At 45.7% G+C, this 25,062-nt stretch overlaps 1 protein-coding gene across 12 annotated transcripts in view; it reads left to right on the top strand.

Moving 5' to 3' along the window:
* BMAL1 (basic helix-loop-helix ARNT like 1) overlaps window positions 1-25,062 on the top strand; it is a 109,427-nt gene that overhangs the window by 21,508 nt on the left and 62,857 nt on the right. For all 12 annotated transcript variants that reach the window (XM_009246565.4, XM_024254600.3, XM_009246567.4 and 9 more), the window contains exon 2: window positions 10,478-10,550. The gene's annotated coding sequence lies outside the window, so the exon portion shown is untranslated. The remainder of the gene's footprint in view (window positions 1-10,477; window positions 10,551-25,062) is intronic.

Raw genomic sequence — 25,062 nt, 5'->3', positions numbered from 1 at the left:
GAGTTGGTGAAGGGAGCATAGCTTCTGGGGGTGGCAGAAGAAATAGGAGAGCTGCCCCTGCCATACCTGGGGAGGGGTGAGTACCTTGGGAGGCATGGTTAGGTAGGTGGTTTGGGGCCATGGGGGGAAGACTGTAATGCCAGGGCAATGACTTTGGCCTCTTATATTTGGCAGGAGGGGTCCACACTGGGGATTGTTGTGGGATGAGGGAGAAGGCACTGGGAGAGAAGCTCTGGAGTCATTTTCTCTTCCACAGGTGGAGTTGTCTTGGGGACCTGCACGTGGCACGCAGAGCCCACGCTCTCAGGCACCTTCAGGGTGGCAGAGTTTCAACTGAACCAACAGAGGACAAGGGGCTGAGAAGTGGGAGGCCTCGGCTGAGGTGCCCAGTTTCTTGGTTCACTTTCTTTACCTGCTGGGTTAGCAGCAAGTGAGCAAATCCCTCCTGTCTTTGCTCAGCATTAGCCTCAGAGACTTGAGGAGAGCTGGGCCTTCAGGTGGGAGCCTGTTGGCCACACTGGAGAGGACCAAGCTTGACATTGAGTGTCCGAGGGGCTGAAAGTTGTTTGCTCATCCAGAGATGCATTCGTTCTGCAAACATAGGGAAAGTTCCCTTCCCATTCCTCATGGCTGTTTGAGGATGGAATTCCTGAATTGACCTTGGCCTTTCCCTGATCTTGGCCTTTCCCCTGCACTATGGCCTCTTTACTCTTAACATCACGCCCCAGCCCTTTTGCATGGGCCCCTTGTCTTCCCTATGGCCATCTAAAATGGCTGTATAATATTCTATCAAGGGAATGTTTTCAGTAAGCCATGAGCTTGTTATGGAGCATTTAGATTGTTTCTAATTTTTGCTCTTTCAGCTAATGCTACATTAAGCCATCTCTGTGTATTATGGAATCATTTCATTAGTTGGCATTTGTCTAGCTAATGGCAATGGCCCAAGATTTAATAGAGAATCAGAATTTCTTTTTTCAAGAAGAGTGTCATGAGGATATATTAAAAATTTACTTAAAATGCTAGGAATCATCTTTGTTGGGGTGTTCATGAATGAGGAAGCAGGGAAACAGTAACATGAAATTAGTTGTAAGTGAAAGACTGTGTGTATACAAGTAACTCGTGACTTGTTTGTTCCTGAGTGTGGAGGGGAGCCAATAAATCCTTGGAAGGAGCAATCTACCTGTGAAAATCAAAGAGATCTGTATTCCTGCATCTGATGAAAGCATAACAAAATAAACAGTGATCTCTTCTTAAGGATATTTTTAGAAATGCCCTAAAACAAGAAAAAGTAAATAAGATTTCTGAGAAAAAACACATCTCCTTAATTCCAAATGAGCCTCTCTGGAAATGCCATTTAGTAGTGGAAGCAGGTTGTAGACTTGCTGAAAGGATTTGGTTTTTTCGTCATTAGGAAATAACTAGAATGAAATTGACAAACAGACAACACTGACTTGGTCCCCAGTACTGCTTTGAGCCTGAGGTATGTGTTGGCTTTGGAGTGATGGGGAAGGCTTCCTCTGACTTGCTGATTTGTTGTTGTTATTGTTTTGAGATGGAGTCTCGTTCTGTCACCAGGCTGGAGTGCAGTGGCGCGATCTTGGCTCACTGCAACTTCTGACTACCTGGTTCAAGCGATTCTCCTGCCTCAGCCTCCCGAGAGGTGGGATTATAGGCACATGCCACCACACCCAGCTAATTTTTGTATTTTCAGTAGAGATGGGGTTTCACCATGTTGGCCAGGATGGTCTCAATCTCCTGACCTCATGATCTACCTGACTCGGCCTCCCAAAGTGTTGGGATTACAGGCATGAGCCACCGTGCCCGGTCTGTTGTTGTTTTTATTGTTTCAGTCTCTGGTGGCTTATTATGTAGACTCGGGCTGTAAGCTTTGCATTTCAGTTTAAACCAGCAAATGTTTACACTGTATAAGGTTGCAAGGACTAAAACTTTAGGGAGAAAGAACCCAATGCACCCCTGTTTCTGAGAAGCTCATGACCAGGGAGTGGGAAGGATAAAGCAATGTTAAAACCAATGGTTATTCAAGGGAGATTAAGAAGGGGGCCCTGGGAGAAGTCAGCTCCATCCTTTTAGAGAAGGGAGGAGTTCTACCTCACTGCTGGGCAGGGTGGGGCTAAGGGGCAGGAGAATCAAGAAAGGTTTTATGGAACTAGTTGCATTTGTCAACACCTTGAAGGACAGGCTGAAATGGAGGCTGGACATTCTCAGCAAAGGTAAAAGGCCTGAGTAGAGGAAATGGAGATGGAAGGACATGGGGCAATGTTTGGGATTTGGCTGAAGAATTGCGTGCCTGTAGTAGTGGTCATAGTAGCACTTTATGGAGAGTATCAGGTGGCAGACATGGTTCTAAGCTTTATATGTAGTAACTCACTTAATCCACGCAATGAACCAAATGAGGTACTGTTATTATCCCCATTTTACAGATGAGGAAGCTAAGATAGATAGCAAGGAATTAATTGCCCAGGATCACACTGCTGTGGCGCCAAGATCAGACCAAGTTCATTTGGCTCCAGGCTCTGTGCTTCTGACCATGAAGCTGTCCTGCCTCTGATTTGGAGAAAGAACAGTCACTAGAACCAGAAAGATGGACAGATGCCGTATGTTTAGAGGCTGGGATTATCAATATTCAGGAATGCAGAGGTGGAAAAGAGACCAGAGATGGAGATGAGGGGGATTGGAGAGGTGGGAATGGGAGGAGGGTTTGGTGATAGCCGTGAGGGGCCACAGGAAGACAGAGCTTTAAGGAGAAGTTTGTCAGTGAGGCCCAGGGCTGCAGACAGTCCCAGGAGGTGAGACCTGAGGGATAGGTCTGGGCCGAGGAGAAAGCTGTGAGGCCTCGGGAGAGGGGCAGCAGGGTGACCCAGGCTGGAGCTGCTGTGGTGTCCTATCCTGGCTGCAGAGTGCTGCGTGTTCCTGGGGGATCATAGCTGTTGATGAGTATCACTGTCCCTGTCCTCTTATCTGTAGAAAGAGGTGAGTGTGACAGAGGGGGCAGGTGAGAGCTGGCACTGCTAATTTGGCAAACCTGGTGACTTTTCTGTAGCCTAATGATTTTTGAAAGCTGTTTGCTATGCTGAGGCACAAGTGTGACTTCCGCAATCTAAATGCTGTGCAATCGCTATTTTCCCTGGAAAATTGGGCCCATGTGGGCTCTGTGTGTGGTTTATTTGAGTTCCATTTTTATAGCCTTATTACCTTGTCCCCATGATGCAAGAGGCCTCTCTCTTTTCTTGAGCTTTGCTGTGAAAATTGTTTCTTAAAAGGCACAAAGTGATCTCTCGTCATCTGGGTGGTGCTCACTCCACAAGCAGCACTTTTCTGCAGACTCCACACACACTTGTCATCGCCCCTGCCCCCACTTGGCAGGTTCCTCTGATTGTTGGCAATTTACTGAGAACTTTTAGGCAGCTCTTGAATCTTACTACCTAGGTGTTTGTCTTGATTTCTTCCGGAAGAGTTTGTGCATGTAAATATCCATTCAGCCTCTTCCTCTCTGAGATGTTGCCCTGCCACTGACCGTGCTTGGGCCTGAAACCCAGTCTTGTCCTCTGGCCTCAAACTGATTAACAATAGCAGTCATCATGTACAGAGCCTGAGTGGTTACCAGGCACTAAGCTAAGGGATTTATGTTCGTGATCTTGATTATACCCAGTTTCTTTGAGGTAGGCACTATTACTTCCCCCCATTTTACAGATAAAGAAAATGAGCCTTAAAGGGATAGAGTAAGTTACCCCAGGTTACATAGCTAGTAGATGGCAGAGCTGGGCCTCAGCGGGCCTTCGTAGAGTCCATGTGCTCCATTCATTCATTCATTGGCAACAAATGATTGTCTGCAACAGGCTGAGAACTGTTGTAGATCCAGGGTGTACAGCAAAGGGAAAAAAGGCAAAACTCCCACCTTCAGCTTACATTCTAACTTGGGGAGGTAGAGATCATATAATAAATGACATATACATTATGCTATGTGGTAATGAGAACTATGGAGAAAAATGAAGCAAGGAGGTCAGATGGCAAGTGGGAGGATTTTGAATAGAGTGGTCAAAGAAGGCCTCATTGAAAGTACAACAAATTGTTAGGTTATCAAACAAACCCCCAAATCTCAGTGTTGCAACACAACAAAACTGCACTTCTCTGCAGAAAAATTCCAAAGTGGCTGCTCCTGGTTAGCAGGCAGCCTTCCTTGCAGTCATCGAGGGACCTAGACTCCTTTTATCTTGTGTCTCTGCCTTCTTCAAGGGCCTTAGTTTCCTTTGCATTCGAATGCTGGAGCGTGAGGAAGAAGAGGAGAGGGTAGTTTGTGAGGAAGGCTTTATGGACCAGTCTGGAGGAAGCATACCTCCCTCCCACCCACTGGCCAGAATTCAGTCACATGTTCACTCCTGACTGCAAGGCAGGCTGGGAAAGGAAGTCTGGCCATGTGCCCCCTAAAAAAAGGAAGTGGGTTCTGGTGAACTCATGGCATGGTGTGTTGCAGCAAGTGAGGTGAAGAAGTGAGCTATGTGTTTAGCTGGAGGAATAGCATTTTACACAAAAGGAGCAGCAAGACAAAGGCTGCTGGAATGGAGTGGGGAGGAGAGAAGGAGAGTGGGAGCAGATGAGGGCATGGAGTTGTGGGGGCCAGGCCATTGGGGTCACTGTAAGGATTTGGTTGCCTTGGGAATGACAAGCGGAGCCAGAACGTAGAGTTTTGAAGGAGGAACGACAGGATCTGAGGCACGTCTCACAGGGCTCACTCTGGCTGCTGTGTTGAGAGTGGACTGAGGGAGTAAGGGGGATGCAGGGGAGAAGCGGGCGTTTGCGGGTGTTATCCGGGTGTGTGACCGGAAGGGCTGGCCCTGAGCCGGGGTGGTAGAGGTGGGGAGAAGCCGTTAGATTTGAGATCAGTTCTGAAGGTGAGCCAGCAACTTTTGCTGTGGGATTGGTAGTGGGGCATGAGAGAAAGAAAGGAGTCAAGATTATTCTGAGGTTTTGGCTTTGCCTAATGAGTATTAGTCTCACTTCCTACCCTCAGAAGCAAGAGGGGAAATTGTTTGGAAAAGGATATCTGAGTGTTCCCTGGGCCCTGACCTGTCCTCCATAACCTCTTTCACTCTGTGGTACTTTTTTCAGCACAGATGGGCAATTCCCACTCATGACTAAGCTTTCAGACACGGGGAGGGCACTTGGAGTCCCTCCTGGCACATAGCAGAGGTGAGGCAGCACTGGGAATTGTCTCACTTTGGGGTCTTTGGGTCAAACCTTGGGACCCCTTTAGAGTGACATGGTAGGGACTGGGTGTACCCTCTAGGGGGGTGAGATATGCCTACTGGAGTCCACTTCCAATGCCTGCCATCTGCAAACACTGGTGACGCCCTGGCTGAAGGGTAACAACCCACAAAAGTGCACAAAAGGAAGAAGTTCTGGAATGCGAGTTGATGCTGCCTGTGGTCCGGTTAGCTCCTTGCCTTCTGTTCTTTGTGTGTTGACATCAGACCTCTCTACTGCAGACAGGCTGCCGTACATGAGGGGGCACAGCTGCCAGCAGCCTCAGTTTACAATCCCAGCAAAGGGGGAGAGCCTTTCTCTACATCTAGGTATCAGTTTAAGGGAAAAGGCTCTGTGTTTGAGAGTGGGAGCGGAAACTGTTTCCCACGTACTTCCTTGGCAGTCATGACCTGCCAAGGCTGAAACTGGAGATGGGACTTTTTAATAGACCATGATCTCACTGGGAGCATATGGGGAAGAAAGTTCATCTTAGGGATGGCAGGGCATGAGCTGTGAAAACAGATAGTGCACACCTACTAGATGCTGGGCTCCCGCTAGGTATTTTATTTCACTGGAGAGCAAAACAATACATCATCCCTGCCCTCATGGCACAGATGGCCTCAAGTGGCTAAACCATAGAATGGCTAGCTGAGAGAAATGATAGTTATTTCTTTTTTTCTTTACTGATTGCGAATGGGGTTGTATTTTTAATTTTGGTATCCATGTGTTCATTGCTAGTATATAGAAATCCAGTTGATCTTTTTTGTTTTTATGTTGTATCTTGCGTGTTTGCTAAACTCACTAATTAGTCATAGAAATTTTTTTTTTTTGTCTATTCCTCAGGATTTTCTGCATAGACAATCATATCACTTGCAAATAGGGATTGTTTCGTTTTGTCTTTTCCAATCTGTATGTTTTTTATTTCTTTTTGTTGCCTGATTGTGTGGCCAGGACTTCTAGTCCTATGTTGAACAAGAGTGCTGAGAGTGCACATCCTTGCCTTGTTCCTAGTCTTGGGGAAAGCATCAGCCTGTCACCATTAAGTGTAAGGTCAGCTGTGGGTTTGTTGTAGATGCCACTTGCACTTTGCTGGCATGGTTGTGAGTAGGACTGTGGGTTTTGTGTGTGTGTGTGTGTGGTGTTTGGCTGAAATACAGTGGTTATTATCTACAAGTTTTCTGTCTTGAAAGAGGGAGATTTGTTGGGGCATTTTCTCTTTGTGCTCGTTGGCATTTCTGAGTTGCTGGTCTCCTCAGTTCCAAGTCTGAGCTATACGCAGAAAAGGAAATGCAGGAAGCTCACCACTGTGTTTTTCCTTGGATCCTGAGGTCCCAGCTGGCCTGCCTTCTTCAGACTGCCATTTGGAGTCTTCTTATAGTCATCTAGCATAGAATGCCCAGGGGTTTTCATTGTTCTTAGCAGGTGGAATCGGGGAAAGTGCACCTGCTCCATCCTGCTGGGAGTGGAAATGGTTGAGGGAAATTGGAGCATATAGGTCGGGGCTAGTTTAGATGCCCTGACAGCAGTGGGAGGGGGATGGGAAGAGGGGGAGTGGAGAGAGCCTAGGTGGCTGCTGCCTGTGTCCAAGCAGGAGGTCCTGAGGTCCTGGCCGTGACAGTAGAACTGCAGCAGAAAGAAGGACAGGAAGTTTCATGAGGACAGTGAGGAAGTGCAAGGAGACCAGGTTGGTCTGAGGTTTCTAGCTAGAGCAGCTAGCTGGTTCTGAGATAACAGAGACAGAAGGAGGGGTCTAAGCATGGCAGAGGGGTGTATTCTAGGCATTGCAGAGCAGATCTGGAAGACTGGACTAACTGTGCTTCCCCTCAGGGGAGGCTTCACAGAGGAAGTCTGGCTGCTGGGTAAAAATCCAGGGAGTGTGCATTCTGGGCAGAGGAAGCAACGTGGGAAAAGGCACAGATACAGAAAACGGCGTGATGGGCCTGTTGGGATTCCAGCTAGCTGAGGCATAAGTGGGTAGTTACTGGTTCCATGACTGGGAAGGATGCTGTAGGAGTGCACAAAAGGAAGAAGTTCTGGAATGCGAGTTGATGCTGCCAGCGGTCCAGTTGGCTCCTTGCCTTCTGTTCTTTGTGTGTTGGCATCAGACCTCTCTACTGCAGACAGGCTGCCCTGCCTGAGGGGGCACAGCTGCCAGCAGCCTCAGTTTTACAATCCCAGTGAAGGGGGAGAGCCTTTCTCTACATCTAGGTATCAGTTTAAGGGAAAGGCTCTGATTGGCCCAGGTTGGTGATGTGCTTGCCTTTGGACCCGTCACTGTTGCAAGTGAGTGGAGAGTTCTAATCTAGGCCGGATCGTCTGCCCACCCCTGTTGGGGCAACCAGAGTCTTTTAAAGGAGAAGGCAGACAAAATTCATCTGGGGAAGATAAAAAAGACTGTTTACCATGGCTTACTGTAATAGATTTTGAAGAATATGTAGTCTGGCAGTGCAGGAACTCTTCATAGAGGTTAGAGCAGGGGACTTGATCAAAGTTAGGTTTTATTAAAATCATTCTGGGCATTGTATGGGGTTGTGGTTGGAAGTGAATGACAAGAGGTGTCAAGGTGGGTTCGGAGGCCACTGCTGTAGCTCCAAGGAGCACTGATGAGGCCTAAGCTAGCTTAGAATCCTAACTTACTTTATTTGCACTTCACCTCCAGCAACAGCATCAGTGAGGTGAAGAACAGGGATAGAGTCCTAGAGATGTTAGACAGGCAAGACTTGGTGGCCAGATAGAGGCAGGGAGAAGGGGGTCTTACGGAGGATTCCCCACTGCCACCAAGGGCATAAAGAATGAGTCTCTGGAGGGCTAGCCTTATCTTTGGAAACACTATTAAGTGTTGGCAGACTTGATGTACCTTATTGCTTCTTCAGAAGTGTTAGTGTTGTTGGCTTCTTATGGTATCCAGCTGGAAAAGGAAGCTGATTGATTGCATTTCCCTCCCTTTAAAGAGCTTCCTTTTTTGAGAAATCAGATGATAGGTGATACAGTCAGGACTGCCAGTGGAGAAATAGGTGGGGAAGAGGGAGACACTGGCTTGGAGACGCTCCTGGCCCCAGCCTGCCCTGAGGCCCGCGAGCCTGCTTTAGGCACATTCGTCCTTTTGGCATCATCCTTGCTGGGAAGGCTTTTAAGGGATTTAAGGAAAGAAATGACACAATCTGATTCATGTTGCACCAGATTTCCTCCTCTGTTCAGAATAGACTATGGGTGGAGGTAGAGTGACTCCAAGAGTAGCAGCAGGGAAGCAGGGCACTAATTAGGAGGCTGTCGCAGCAATCTAGGATGGGGACGGTGGAGGTGGTGAGAAATGGTCGCATTCTGAATACATTTTGAAGGTAAGAACCAGTTTTAGTGAGGATTAGATACGGAGTGGGAGAGAAAGGAGATGAAAATGACTCCAAATTTTTGGTCTGGGCAGCTGGAAGAACGTTGTCTTAAACTGAGGCAGATACAACTCTGGGAGGAGCACGTCAGGGGTCTGTGTTGGACATGTTTAAGTTTGAGACACCCACCGTGTCTTACACAAAGCTCCCGTCTACTTCTTACTTGACACAAGCAGTTGGATGTACTGGTCAGGAGTTCAGAGCAGGGGTCCAGGCTTGGAGAGAAATCTGAGCATCATCAGCATGGAGGTGATATGTGTGAATCCAGGAGACTAGTTGAGATCACCAAGGGAGTGACAGAGAAGAGATGAAAACAAGGACTGAACACTCTCACATAAGAGGTGGGGAGATAAGGGAGAATAAACAAAGAGAAGGAACAGCCAGTGAGGTGGGCGGAAAACCAGGAGAGCTAGAGGGCATGATTAACTGGTGTCAAAGCTGCAAGGTAAGGACTGAGACTTTACCAATGGATCTAGCAACATGCAAGACAGGCCAAATGCATATGCTGTTGGACCTAAGTTTAACTTTGCAAATAAGTCATAGTTCCTTCCCAGAAGGAGAATATAATTTTGCAAAAAGGGATCATTTAAGATTTATTGAAATAAATCTGAGAAAGATGTGAAGATAGTACTGTAGGAATCCAGCAGAAGGAAAGAGTGCTTCTGGCTTTTGTGGGGAGGATTGAGTCAGATTCATTCATATCATCATTCATTTGTGTATTCATTCATTTGGTAAAAACTTATTGGGTGCCAGGGGTTGCGGAGAGGAGGGAAGAGAGAGTTGTTATCTAGTGGTTATAAAGTTTCATTTTTGCAGATGAAAAGAGTTCTGGAGATGGATGGTGGTAATGGTTGAACAACAATATGAATGTACTTAATACCATTGAACTGTACACTTAAAAATGGTTAAGACTGTACATTTTATGTGACGTATTTTCTCACAATTAAAAATGGAGAGAGATTAAATAAAAAACAGAGCACTTTTTGGGACCCCATCATGAAGTTGATCTGGGATATGATGTTTGAAATGGATGCGCCATCTCAGTAGATGGAGGTAATGTGGAGAAGAGTGGAGGAAGACATCCAGCTGAGAGGGTTTTGGAAACTATCAGTCCTGTTTGTCTGGATGGTAGGGTCTATCGGGGGAAACCATGCAAGCTGAGACTGCAGCCGGGCCAGTTGGTGCAGGCCCAGCATCCTGGCTGTGGAGTTGGGCCTGCCTTCTTAGATTCTGGGAGCCTCTGATGGTTTCTGCCCGGGGGAGTGTCATTCCAAAGGTGTGTATTTAGATTAATTTCATTAGTCCTTCCTGTTAAACTGTTGCCTATTAAAAGCAGTGGGGTTGAGGCATTCATTTTTATGGTGAAAATTCTGGCCTAGCAGAATTTTAGATATCCAAGCATGTGTTAATGAATTGAGTAGGTTATTTTTCCATCCATTTTACAAGTATTTATTGAGGACCATCTAAGTGCCCGTAGTGTTCTAGGCAGTTGGGGGTATGGGATGGGGTGAATTTAACAGGTCTCTTCTCTTGAAAAGCCTACAGTCTAGAGAAACCCCCTCTCCTTCCTAAACAAGAAGTTATGCCACAACGTGCCATGTGTTACCATAGGCATGCCACCACAGTTCCATGGGTGCTGAGAGGAGGGGGTGCCTGGCCTGCCTGGAACACTGGGGAGGCTTACAGGGAAAAACTGTCCAATGGATTTAAAGGACAAGCAGGGATTTTCTAGGCAAAGAAGCAGAAATGGGCATCCCAGGAGTATGGTAAATCAAAACTTATTGGGTGCTGTGAATTTAAAGCTAAACTTTTATTTCGTTGGCTTTTAGGTGGTGCTGGCTAGAGTGTATACGTTTGGACCCAAGCTTAACTTTTCCAATGTGGAATCCTGGGCCTTCATTGGTAAGTTTGTTTGATGCCTTCTTACCAAATTATGCTATCGAGGATTGGTATTTGGAATGAAAGGCAAGGTAGTTATCATTGGCAAGTTCTCTGTGGAGGTTACCAGCCCTGGACCTGGAGAAGCCTGTAGCACAGGCTGAAGGGGTACATAGGAAAAGTGAAATCTCACTGTAGGTTTCTGTGGTAGATGCAGAGAGGGAGGCCAGAGGAGGGGAACCAAGGGGTGCGGGGGATGGATGCAGCTGGCCTTATGGAGAGGTGGAGCTTTGGCTCTGTTTTGAAGGGCAAGCCAGATTGAAAAAAGTCCAGGGAGGAGTGAAAGAAGATTTTCGGGACTTGAGAACATAGAGGTGAGGTGTAAACAAAGTGGGCTTAGCAGCAGTCCCATAGGAGCAAAATCTTCATCGAAAGGAGTCATGGGCAAGAACTGTGGTGGGATCTGCTGGCGTCTGATGATTCTAGTCCATCAGCAAACTTTTTCTGTAGAGGACCAGATGCTAAATATTTTTGGCTTCGTAGGCCATGTGGTCTCTGTCACAGCTACTCCACTCTGCTGTGGTAACATGCAAGCAGCCATAGATAATATGGAAATGAATGGGTGTGGCGGTGTTCCAGTAAAACTTTATTTACAGAAGCAGGTGGTGGGCTGGATTTGGCCTGTGGGATGTAGTTTGCCAACTCCTTTTCTAGACCCTAAATGCCCGGCTAAGGCACATAGACTTTATCCTGAAGGCAGTGGGAAGCCATTGAAGTTATTTTGGGCCAAGAAGTGAAGTGGCAGAAGTGATGTTTACATTTTAGGAACATTCATCTGATAGTTGGACAAGAGGCATGGGCCCCTTTTGGAAGGCAGCAGCAGTCATCCAGACATGAGGTCTTGCGGTGAACAGTAGTGAAAATGGAAGCAAAGGATCAATGGAGGAGATACTGCAAAGGGAGAACCAATAGCGTTTTCAGTCTTCTTAGACTTTAGAGGCAGGAGTCAGGATAAAAGTTTAAGCTTGCTTGTTTACAGTGGTATCTTTGACAGAGATGTAGATGTTGGGGGTGGAAAGGAGTAGCTGATGCATCTGGTTTTAGATATGTTGAATTCAAGATAACAGTGGTTCATCCATAACAAATGTCCAGCAGAGAATTGGAAATGCAGGGCTGAAGCCTGGCCTGAGAAGATTAAGTCTAGAGATGTAGAGTGGAAGCCATAGGATTAAACACGGTCTCCCCAAGATGAGCAGTGGGCTGAGCTGTGGGGAATATGCGTAACTGTGGGATGGGAAGAAGATGGAAGAGACCCAGAGGCCATGGAGGAGAGTCCCAGGAAGGGAAGAGAATGGGGCAGCAGAGACCAGGGAGAAGGGACCTGAAGGGAGGCTGCTGAATTTGTGACAAGGTCTTTGCAGATGGCCTTGAGAAATGTAATGTCACAAGAGGGGAAGGGAAGAGGAAGCCAGGTTACATGGAGTTGGACGTAAATGAAGGATAAAGAATTGAGATGTTACAAAAATAGACCACTCATAGAAGGTTTGGGTAGTAAAAGAAGGGAGACACATAAGATTTAGATACTTGCTTGTCAGAATAACCTTTCCTTTAGCTTTGAGGCAGGCAAAGCATGCTGTGACCAGTTTTCATTTCCTTCTTTGGAGCCAAGCTGTGTTTGGGAGTTTGTGTGTACCTTGGGCTTGTGATTGTGTTCTTATGCTCCCTTTTGAGGTGTGGTGTTCATAACTCTGCCACAACTTGCACCACGGAATCCAGCCCATGTTTGGACCCTTGCCATGAGACAAGATGTGATCTGTTGGGGAAGTAGTTGCATTTGTATAAATTGGAGGAGAAAATAGAGTGGACCAAAAATTGAAATAAACCTTCTTACTACAGAGTCTATCCAAGTATGGGGACTTGAGGATAATTCCTCCAGTCGTGATTTAATTACGTATCAATTTGTGCTCTGAGTATTTTGAGTGTACCTTCTTTGGTTTGAATTCTAAGTAGTTTTTGACTTGGTTTGTGTGAATATAGCAGTTAGAGAGCTGGTAACAAAAGCAATAGGTGTAACTGGTTTAGAGCCATGATTTATTGAACTCTCATTATGCACTAAGTCCAGTGCTAAGTGCTATTGTGTATCATCCCATTTCATCTTTGCAATGACCTATGTGGGGGGAATTATTAATAGTATTCTTATTTCAGCCAGAAATAAGTCATAGATGAGTAACTATGCAAGGTTACAAGGGATTTGAACCCAGGTCTGTATAATCCCTGGCTTATGCTGCTTCCTACTTTCTCTTGCCTGTGTCTGGAATTTTTCCTCCTACTAATGTAGAAGGACTAGAGATAGATCAGATCCCTCAGGTTAAATATTCAGAGGCTGTAGTGGGTGTTTCCACTTCTTAGGAGTCTATTGAAAGGGCAGAAGAAGTGTGGGAAGTCTGGAAGAGACTAAGGCCAAACCTCAAACACTTACTTTAACTGTTTCCCCAGATAAAATTTAGTTGAAGGCAGCAGCCTTGGGCTTGGAAAGAAAATAGCTCTAGAAGGCATGAGAGTCAGATTCCAGTCCTAGCATTATGACAATTATAATGTCATTTTTGTTTAAACTCTTGGCATTTCTCTCCAATTACCTCCAGCTTTGAGCTCCAAAGGCAGGCTCCTATTTTGTCTTGTTTTTCACTGTATCCCCAGCATTGTAGCACAGAATCTGGCATGTAGTATGTTATGTACTCACTAATTATTTATTGCTTCGAATGCACCAAGGGACTTGGTACAAGGCACTTAGCCTCTCAGGCACTGCTGTTGGCATCATGGTTATAGAGGTGAAACAGGACAAGATCTCTGCTGTTGTGAAGCAGACGTCTACATGTGTGAGATGTAGAATGTGACGTCAGGTATGATCATGCTCTGAAATAAAAGACAGTGAGACCGGGGTGGAGAGGGAAAGGCCTGTCCAAGAAGTGAGACAGTGAGCTCATTGGGGGTAAAATCCATAAAATTCCTCTTGGGGTGACTACAGATTGTCAGCTGCGCTGTCAGCACCTTGTTTTAATTATTTTGCTTGGCTGCCATTGCCAATGCCCAGCTGACTGCTCCCTGCAGTGAGAACTCCCACCTCAGGCCTCGCTTTCTTCAGCTCTGCTGAGCATGCCTCTCCTGGGTCGGCTCCCGGTTCTCCTCCAGCTGCTCAGATCCCAGCCTCCACAGCCTGCTCTGCTGGTTCTCTGTTCTTTGCGCTTAGCTTCTGGTTTGGCTTGGTCCCTTTCACGTCATCCTTGACGTCCTCCCTGGGTGAGCTCATCCACCACTCACCTCTGTCTCGAAGACACCCGGATCTCCATATCGGGTCTGAACCTCCTCCCAGTCCACACTCCTAGTGGTCTGCCCCGAGGGCACCTCAACCTGTCTGTCCCCTCCCGAGTGCCACATGTGTCTTTCTCCCTGTGCTGCCTGCTTGGTCCACGCCGCTCAGTTGCTTCTGCTTCATGAGTCGTCCTGTCCTTGTCTTTTCCCTCATATTCCCTTGGTTACCACATCCTGAGGAGCTCATCTTCTAATTTGTCAACTCAGTTCTTCTCTGTCTCTCCACTCCTGTATTTAGGATTCATCATTTTGTTCTATGACAGCCTCTTAATTCGTCATCCTGTGTTCATCTTTTTCCTCCCTCATTCCACTGCCCACATTCCTATCAACATGATCTTTCTAACACATGTCTGATCAGAGCTTTCTTCTGCTTAAAGCTCTCCAAGAGCTCCTCATTGCTTAGAAAATAAAAGCTAACCCCCTTCGGCGGGGCCTGCAGTCTTCTCATCATCTGGCCTTTGGCCCCCTGCAGCTTTTGCTCCCCCACTCCCACCCCGCTTTGGGTTTTCCTTTTTCCCTAACTCACATTTCTAACCTCAGCCCAGCTACCAACAGCCATCACCTCCTAGTGCCTTTGCAGTGCTGGGCCGTCTCCTGGGAATGGCGTGGTCCCTGTTCATCCTCTAGGGAACTCAACTCCAGTTTCCCCCAAATCTTCAGGACACCGTCCTTCCCTACCCAGCACCTCTCCATGACCTGGAAATAACCCTCCTCCTGGCTCCCAGAACACCCTCATGTCTCTCTTGCAAAGCACTTTTTGGTGTTACTGTTGATTTACTTACCTGTTATGCTCAGCAACCTGAGCTGCTTAAAGGTGGAGACCACACACACACACACACACACACACACACACACACAGACACTCTGTCTCTCTCTCTGTTCCAAGTGCCAGCATAGTTTACCTGGCTCAGGAAGTTTTTGTTGTAAGAGTGAGGACTGGTCTGTTTGTGCAGCCAAGCAACAGATTTATAATGTGATAAAATGTACCTGAAATGGGAGGTTCATTGGCCATTGGGTTTATTGGGGTGCTCTTCTTGTCAGCTTTGAGTGCAGGACAGGTTGTGTTGGGCTTAAGTTTGTGACGCCTGTTGTGTCTCCCAGCATGCTGAGACCTCAGGAATGTCTCTTCTCTATATTCTTTGCCCCTGACTTTTTATTTTTTTAGCTCTTGTTGTTGATGGACCGATAATAGCAATTCAAAATGAAAAATAATCCATCAAGGAATTCTCAGGAATGAGGTCCACCCACCTTGGTCCTGGATGAATCCCAAATTTCCTAAATTAGCCAGAATATCTGTTCTTGCCAACTACTGTCTGACAGCCTTTTTCCCCCTTAATCCAGCTGAGAATGCTTTTCTTGAAGGGTAAGGATACCTAGTGGCCCTTCACCGGGGTGCCTGAGGGCTTCTTTGTCTTCATTTTAAACCTTGTAAAGTCCCCAGTGAATACTGAGGAGTCTAACAAATAGGAAGAAGCTCTGACCCCAGGGGTCCCAAGTCAGCATCTGTACTTTGCATGGGAGCTAGCACAATGCACCTAGCCAATAGCATATAAACTCTCATGTTTTCGTTCAGGGCCAAGCTTGATGCTTGTTGTGTCTTCTTCACTTCCTATCTCTGCCAGAGACCTAAGAAGTTGTGCCAAGAGTGCAGCTTTTATTTGGGGACTCACAGTAATCTAGGAAAGCTTTTCAGAAGAGAGCCATTCTCAGCACCAAGGTGTCCTGCAGACCAGGGCACTCCAGCAGGCTCTTGGAACTGCTTTCCTTGGATGGAAATGCTTGTGATGCTGCCTCCCCTTGTAGGGACTTTCCATACGCTGTTCCCTCAGCCTGGAATGCATTTTTCTCCTGGTTTGCCTAGCTCATGCCTGTTCACCCTTTGGAACTCAGCTGATTGGCCTGCCTCCTCCTCAGAAGCCTCCCCAACCTCCCTGATAAGAAGGCTAGGTCTTGTCCTCACCATTCCCATGCCGGCATCTAGCGCCTATGGACTGCTCACCTTGTGTCAAGTACTGTTAGAATGCTTCATGGGTAACTACTTTGTGTTAGGGGCTTGGTAGATGTTGGCTGAGGTAAGTGTCATCATTGTCCCAAAGACACTGTGTGAGGAAACTGAGGCCTCGACCCATTGAGTAGGTGACAGAGCAGGAGTTTATCCCAGATGCTGGACTGTGGGTTTACGCTCTGACCCTTTCTTCTATACGCCACCGTTCCCTCTGCTCCAAGTCCTTGCAGTCTGTCCTTTTTCAGCACTTGTCACGGAGGTCATGACCTCTGTTTGTGTGGTTATTTGATTAATGAATGTTTATTCCCTCACTGGGCAGCCCTTTTGAGCCCCAGGATGGCAGGAGTACCTAGGACTCTAGACACGTACTCAGCCTGGAGTTGACCGAGAGCATGTGGGACTGCCCACTTGCCCACAGCTGCTTCTTGCCTTTTGCATCACAGGAGGGTGGGCTAGGACCATAAAGGAGCCAGCCCAGGCCTCCCCCTTTCCGGAGCTCACTGAGTGCGTGCATGGGGTTTGGCCGTCACCCTCACTTCCATGGTTCTGCATCAGAACCAGCTGTGCTGAGGAAACATCTGTGCCTTGTTAAGGTCTGTTCCTTCTGCCCACTCCCTTTGCCCTTTTCTCTACCTTACAACCCCTTTGTTGTCCTTCTTCAAGGAAAGGGGCCCCCTTTGTCTCTCAGGGCGGAGCCAGCTGCCCTTCTCCTGGTCCTCTTGATCTGCACACACTCTGAGGATGACTGCCCATGGCAGGTCATGATGGTCCGTCTGCCCTGGACTTTGGTTTCTGTGGCAGAGCAGTACTTTGTACAGTCAGGGCTCATGGCCCTACGGAAGGCTGAGGGAGAGCCTGAGGTCATTACCTTAAGAGAAGCTGCTTCATGGTGCAGTTGGTATGTGTGCATGTATGTGTGGATGTGTGCTTTTTGCATGCATGATGTTTTTATTTGTGTTATTTATCCCCCTGCTATATCTCCCTCTCTCAGGGGTCTAACATGGAGCTTTGAATAGTAGATATATCATAGCTCTTGGCTAAATACATATTTTCTCCCCTGCTGATCTGAAGGCACCTCCCTTTTCCCCACCCCTCACTTTGGTATCTCGGTGACTTCACAGGGTTGTTATGACTTCCCAGACCTCATTGAGATTGCAGTGATGTGAAAACCCTACCTAGATTCCAGCCAGCTGGGCAGGGGCCTTGGCAGCAGGGGAAGCCCAGTTCCCTAGGGCAACTCACCAGGCCTCCAGGGCTCTCTAGGGCCAGGCTGGCTGAGCTTCAACTGACTCATACTGTTTTTGACTGGGAAAAATAAAAATTTTAAAATGGCTTCTGACCAAATGGGGAAAGTGGATGTGGGAGGAGGAGAAGGGGGACGTTAGCCACACCCTAGGTACATTTGCCAGCAGCAAACTGAGATGGGCTTAAAGTGTGGCTGGCCTCTAAGACGCCTGCTTCAAAGGGCATTCAGCACGCTGGTCTCAGGCTTTGGAGGCCCACCTGCTTCAGAACATCAGCTCCATGTCTGTCTAGCGTTGTGACTTAAGACAAACCCACCAAGCTCCCTTAGCCTCCATTTTCTCATCTGTAAAATGGGATTGTAATCATTACAATAACCTTTTTAAGGTTCTTGTGAGAGTGGAATGAAGACGTGCTTAGCACCATGACTGGCATGTAGAAAGCACCAAATATTTATTATCTGTTAATTGTTGTTGTTTGTCAAAGTATTATTGTTAATAATAATAAGTCTTTGGAACAGATATAAAGTCTAAAATGCAGGCTGTGATGAAAGGGAGATGGTACATAAGAAAAGTGCTTTTTCAATTGCACATTATGTCCAAATATTATTATTAGCACAAGTATGTCTATTACTGTTTTGTCTTTGAAAAAAATGCTGGAGCACAATTTTATGATGTTGAGTCTATGTCCTTTGTTGTTTTGTTTTTTGTTTTGGAAAAAGGTTTGTCACATTGGCCTTTATTGGAATCTTGTCCAGTGGATGTATGACCCACATTGGTGACCCTGGGTGCCAAATGCCTGGACAGCACCTGGCAAAGAAGAGCCATTATTTCAATGGTCACTATTGTTTAAAATGGTTATGGTAAACAATACCTGATAGGAAGTTCTTAGAGGTTCATTGACAGTAAATTGTGGTTAATGCACTGAGTTATTATTTACTCTAGACCTGAGAAATTCTCCCTCTCCAAGTTTTGTGCCTTGTATAGCTAAATAAATATAAACAATTTCCTTAGAATTTGATATAAACAGCTACCATTGTCTTCACAAGTATGTTAGAAATATTTTCTTAATAGCAACTACTTGACTGTTTTGTTTTTTTATCTCCATTCCCTATCATTGCTCTGCCTCTTCCCATCTTTCTGAAATAAAAGTGAGCCAAATTAGCCATTTAAAAAACACGTAGATACTTTCAGGCAAAGGTTGAAAACTCTCTACCCCCTGGCTGCATCTGGCTTGCAGATGTGTTTTGTTCAGCACTCGTAGTGTTTTAAGATGTTTAAATTAGTGGCCAACGTTTAAAAATGGGTAGATTTTTTAATCAAAATCCAGATTTCCAGCTCTTCATAAAAAATCAAAGGTCTAGTGGGCCTGGGCCCATCTTCCTTGTGGCAGTGCGGAAGAGTGGTGGTCCCTCTGCTGGGAGCTTGTTTCTCCAGCCTGCCCCCGGCTGGCCCAGCCTCCCTGTACCTTTCCATGGCCTGCTTGGCCCCTGTAGGAATTGAGTTTGTAGTCTCTGCTTAATATAACTAATACCCCTTAGATACTGTGTATCAATTTAGAATTATTTCCACTAGCAACTGTGACCATAGGTAGGAAAGATATTTTACTTGCTAAGTTGTCATTCTTATGATAGCCCAAATGGCTATAATAGTATTTTAGGCTCTTTTGGATTTAATAGAGTTACCTTCTCTCCTCTCTGTGGGATTTTCTCATTAACAATTTTTAAAAAGTGTTCAGCAAGGCTTATGTATCAACATAAAATTTTAAATAATGCAGGATATAAATTTCAATAGCTACTATTGAAGAGGGGTTGCAAACAAGTGAACTGCTTTAATTCAACAATTTATGGTGTTGTAAATTTGAAAAATAAAAGACACTTAGTTGTTTTTTTTTTTTTCAGAATAAAATAATTAAATAGTTGACCTTTGGCAGAGTCTTTGTTGAAATAGGCAAGGGTTTTGAGCTTCTCAGAACTTGAGACCATTGCCTTCTGGAGTCTTTCCTCAGATGAGTCTGTACCTCCTTCTAGCTAGTGCACGCTGAGCACTGTGGCCACATCCGGAGGGTGGAGAGGAGACTTAGCTTCCAATGGTGGTCACTCTAGTTGGGTGGGGGGGCCTTGCAAATACCAAAATTTTTTTAAATTATTATTTTATGAGCTTTTAAAAACTTTTTTGTTTTTGTCATCGCAAAAGTAATAAACACTTGTGATAAATTCAGACAACACTGAAGTGCTTTAACATAAGCAACAAAATCTTCTGTGACCTCCCCCAACCTTTTCCAACCATTCCCCAAACATAAGCACTTTCGAGAGTTTGCTTCTTATACTCCTGGACTTTTGCATTTGCTTGTTTCTTTCCACCCCTACCCTTTGCCCTCAACCACGACATAGATACTTTCCCTTTTGTTTTCTAAAGATAGACTCTCCCTGTGCATGGTGTTCTGCAACTTTCTTTTTACAGCTGTCAATTATTATGGTTATTTTTCCAAGTCCATATGTACAAATAAATGTACTTGTTACTTTTAAAAGTTGTACTCCATGTTATGGTTGTATGTTAAGTAAATTTCATTTTGTACTGATAGACCCTCAGGTTGTTTCTGATCTTTTGCCATTGCAGTCATTGCTGCTGTGGAAATTTTTGTGCACACCTGTGAACTTTTGCCTGAGATTTTCTTTGGTATAGATACATAGAAGTAGGACTTTTGGTTTAAATGGTTTGCTATTTAAAATTTGAATCCATATTGCCAAATTACCCTCCAAAAAGGCTGTACCAATTCATGCTCTTCCTAGGAGCATCCCATTATGGCTTTGCTAATCTAGTTTTTGCTTACACATGTGAAAGAAAGTAAATCTTAAAAGCCTCACAAATAATGCCATCAAAATTATATGTGTATCTTAGAAAAGCATTCAGAATATATGTCTGTAGATTTAATTATATGATTTTTATATCTTGGCTTTGATGATGGTTATCATCCTGCAAGGTGACAAAAAGTTCCCTAAATACTGTACACAATTATTAAATAATTATTAAGGATATCAGTTGTGCCAGGTAGCCTTTGGAAGAATTACAGCCAAATCACAGCTTCCTTTTCCACAGCTCTGCCAGGCTGGCTTGTCTTTCCCACCAAGGGCTGAGCCATTAATACTGAGGCTGGGTCAGCATTTGAAGGGGCTGTGCCAGGGAGTGCCAGGCCTTGGGCCCCAGAGACCTGGGGAGTGGGAGATGGCAAGTGACTGCTGTGAGGCTGAGACAAAGTTTTGCTGTGAGGCTGAGACAATACCCCATGGCTGTTTCCTTTACTGAGCTAGATGAGGAAAGGAAAGGGAAGTGATGGTCCCAGACTTCTGGTGGTCACTTTTGTTCATAGATTTCTCACAGGAGTGCTAACATTTAGGCTTATGTTCACAAAGGTTTGAAACCTTAGCATTTGGCACAAGGATCTGCAAATTCTCAGCCAGGGGCCTTAACTGATCACAGGTAGTTGTGAACTCTTGATCCAGGCTGTATCTCAAGGCTTCTTCTTAGAAAGGACAGGTCAGCTTACCACCTGCTAATAACTCCATGTGAAATTTTGAATTCTACCTTCTCTAGCTCTCCTCTCTGCCTCTGAGCTGGTGTCTGGCATTTGCAAACGGTTTACCCTTTGTTGACTTCTTAGCACTAACCTCACTTTTATGAGTCTGAGTAGACTTGATACCCAGGCCATTTATCCTTTGAGGGTGCCCTCAGCTTCATCAGACCCATGCTGGGCAGTCTGGCATAGTAGAAAGAGGCACTTGGAGCCAGACAGACCTGGGTTCAAATCCTGACATCATCACATTTACTAACAGTGTGACCCTTTGGCTGATGACCTGACCTCTTTGAGCATCAGTATCTCCTTCTACAAAATAGGGACAGTAATTCTTTCCCAGGGGCATTTTGAAGGATATACGAATTAATATTTGTCAGGTGCCTCTCAGATGTTCAGCACAAAATAAACAGTGTATAAATATGAGTCCTCTCTTATCTTCCTGCTGTAGAGAGAAAGTTCCTTGGGGATGCTCCAAGTTGGTGGCTACTGGCTGAGGATCCTGGAGTAAGAGGAAGGCTACCATTTAAACCCAGAGATGAATCATGAACAATGTGTATTCTCAGGAGCTTAGTATTTGATGTGGGAGCCTAACAAGCAAATAGTGTGTCCAGTAATAGGAACTGATTAATAGAGGAAAGATTAATTAACCTTCTAGGTGGGTGGGGTGGAAAAGTAGGTGGGGTATTGAAGGTTCAACAGGAGTTCGACAGAGAAGATAGACCATAAATAATTAATATACAGCTGTATCCGCTAGAGATAAAGTTACATTGTTTTTTATGTACATGTTGACTTCTTTTGGCCTTGCCAATACACTGATATATTCAAATTCAGCTCCTCTCTTTTTCCCTTCCCTTTTCCCTTCACTCTGCCTTTCCTCCAGCCCTGCCTTGAAATACTCAGCCACTGAAAATTTCTTAAAGAATTTCTTTATACTTTAGTAAGTCCTCAGAGGATACCAGTTCACCCTACTGAGATTTTACAAGAACTTTGGTGTAGCTGGGTTTTTTTTGCATTCCTTTTTCTACGGTAGATATAAGTTCTTTTGGGTTGCCCAGCAATGAACAAACTACCAACCATTTGATGTTTACTGCGTGACTCCTGTATACCAAGCACATGTGCCATTTCACTTAGTCCCCAGAATGTCAGAGCAGCTTTGTGAAATGGGCTGCCCATTCTTTCTTATGGATGAGGAAACTGAGGCTTAGGTAGGTTAATATACTGAATATTATACATGTAGTGAGTGGGAAAGCCACAGTTCACCTCCAGGGTCTTTTTCTCCCTGTTTGCTGCCTTGCTTGGGGTCCTGCTCATAGTAGGTGGACAGCAGATGTTTGTCTGAATATATGAGAACACTGCCTGCCACGTGCCAGTTAGTTTGATTTGTGCTGCTGGTTTTGTAACCCACATGGGGCAATGACAGCTGCTCAGTTACTTTCCTACCTATTAGTGGGGCCCCAGGGTCACACATCAGTCATAATTGACAAAAAACACAATTTCCGTTTCCTCTCAACTTTTATTTCTAAGGTACTTGTAAGCAGATAGATTAGATTTTTTGCTTTGTCTCTGCCCTTTAAAGACTGTGTGAAAGAATACACAGTGCCCTGAGAGCCTGGCCTGGGAATCAGAAACTTAGATTCCAGCTTCGGTTCTGCTGGTAACTCGTCAGTCATTATGGGTAAATCCCTCTCCAGAACTACTAGATTGTGTCCTTGGTGCAGTCTGGGGTTCGGGTGGTCCTAGGGACCCTGCCTACTGCATGAACCTGTTATCACCATGTGAGGCTGGAAGGAGCTCAGCGTTGGTGTGGGCAGGCCTGAGTGAGCATCCTGGCTCCTGTACTTCCCAGCTCTGTGACCTCGGGCTAATCACCTGACTCCCTGATGCTTGTCTTTGTCTGCGAAGGAGGGCTAAGAGGACCTGCTTCCCAGGATCACTGTCCAGATTGAATGAGAAGGAACGTCGGCTTCCTTCCTTCTGTCTCCAACTCCTGAGTGCACTGGTTTTAGACTAACTGGGTGTTTCTGCAGTTGAAACCAAAACACCTTCATTAGGTGCAATGTTCATTATACCTCGCAACACCCTGAGATACTCAACTCTTAGATTTCTTGAAGCTCTTTTTTTTTAAGAAACTCCTCAAAGGAAGATACTCTTCTACACCATTGAGCTTTATTAGTGCTTCAATGACAGCACCTTATTTTTTCACTTTTTTCCCCCTTGCAGACAGAAGCTGCAGTGTGAATCAGTTTGCATTTATATAATTTCTTTTGCATTTCTTTGCAAAGAGGAAAACTCCATTCATTTAGCAAATGTCCGTCATGCCCAGGCCTTATGTTAGGTGAAGGGATTTGGAGAGAAATAGAGTCACTGACCTCAAGAAGCTCACAGGGAGGAAAGGTGTAAATACATAAAGTGACACATGGGTTTGTCCTGTCACCAAGGTATGCAGTAGATGCTGTGGGAGAAGAGAGGATGACACTGGTTCTCTCTTGGAGGACCTCACAGAGAAGAGGTGACTTGTGAGCAAGTCTTTTTTTTTTTTGGAGAGAGGGTCTTGCTCTGTCACCCAGGCTGGAGTGCAGTGGCATGATCCTAGCTCACTGCAACTTTGAAATCTTGGGCTTCAAGGGATCTTCCTGCTTCAGCCTCCCAAGTAGCTGGAACTACAGGTATGTACCACTTGCCTGCCTGATTTTTTTTTTTTTTAATTTTTTGTAGAGACAGGGTCTAGCCATGTTGCCCAGGCTGATCTTGAACTCCTGGCCTCAAGTGATCCTCCCACCTTGGCCTCCTAAAGTGCTGGGATTATAGACATGAGCTACTGCACCCAGCTGTTGTGAGCAAGTCTTAAAAGATGAGTAGGAATGAGTCTGTCAGCTGTAGAAGTAGGAAGGGCCCAGGCAGAAGGAGCACAGGGCAGAGGCTGGAGCCCTGGCAGGAGGTGACACACTGGGTGCATGTCTGGAGCTGGAGCCAAGAGGTGGAGGACATAAGTAGCTACATATTGGCAGTCACGCATATATTGGCAAGCCCCAAGTCTTTGTTACCAGCCCAGATTGTCTTCCTGAGCCCCCAACTCCCATACCCACTGCCCATTCAGCAGCCAGCTGCATGTTGAAGTGTAGTGGTCTTCCCAGACCCAACATAACTAAAGTCTTGATTTGTTCCTACAAAAACAAACAAAAAACTAGCCTTGCTCCTCCTCAGTCTTCCCCATGTTATGAGGTCCCATCATTTTTACCTGGCTACCCAGGCCTAAAATGTGGGCGTCATCTTTGATTCTGCTTCCTCTTGTGTTCTTCACATCATCTGTTTGCAGTTCTTTTTTTGTTTGTTTTACTGGTTTTAAAAATTATTTATTTATTTATTTGAGACTGAGTCTTGCTTTGTCATCCAGGCTGGAGTGCAATGGTATGATCTCGGCTCACTGCAACCTCCGCCTCTCGGGTTCGAGCAATTCTCGTGCCTCAGCCTCCCGAGTAGCTGGGATTACAGTCGTGCGCTACCACTCCTGGCTAATTTTTGTATTTTCAGTAGAGATGGGGTATCACCATATTGGCCAGGCTGGTCTCGAACTCCTGACCTCAAGTGATCCACCCGCCTTGGCCTCCCAAAGTGCTGGGATTATAGGTATGAGCCACTGCACCTGGCCAATTTATTTATTTTTAATTAACACATAATAATTGTACATATTTATGGGGTACATAGTGATGTTTCAATACATATAATCTATAGTAACCAGATCAGGGTAATTAACATATCTGTCATTTCAAACACTGCAATTCTTGACAGCTCTTACTGTATGTCCTGGAAGCCACCACTGCTCCTTATTATTATTAGTTTGTTTCTTTATCAACCAAACAGACCAGACCACTGCTCTCTACCCTTGTTCAAACCTCCACTGTCTTTCAGCAGGTCTCTGTCAGTTTTCTACATAGGCAAAGAGATCTTTTAAAAAGCAAATATGTGTCATTTGCCTGCTCTAAACTCTCCAGTGGCTTTCTGGCATCTTTGGAATGGAATCTAAACAACTCGCCTTGGCCTGCCAGCCCCTCCTGCTCATCTTCTCTGGTCTCATCACTTGGCACTCTCTGCTCACTCCATTTCAGCTGCTGCATCTTTCTTACTGTTCCCCTTGTTGCCTCATGGGCTTTGCACTTGCTGTCCTCAGCCTGGGCTGCTCTTGCCCAGACACCGCCTGTCTCACCTTCGCTCCATGCTGGCCTCTATTCAAGTGTTCTCCCACCTGTCTGAAAAAGCACCATTCTGCCCCCTCTCCCCGCTGCTTCAACCATTCTGTCCTACCTTGCTTTGGTTTCCCTCATTAGCACTCATCACTCCCTGACTTTA

Source organism: Pongo abelii, chromosome 9 (assembly GCF_028885655.2).
Source record: "Pongo abelii isolate AG06213 chromosome 9, NHGRI_mPonAbe1-v2.0_pri, whole genome shotgun sequence".
Taxonomy (NCBI): Eukaryota; Metazoa; Chordata; class Mammalia; order Primates; family Hominidae; genus Pongo; species Pongo abelii.
This window is presented reverse-complemented; position numbering and strand designations above follow the sequence as displayed.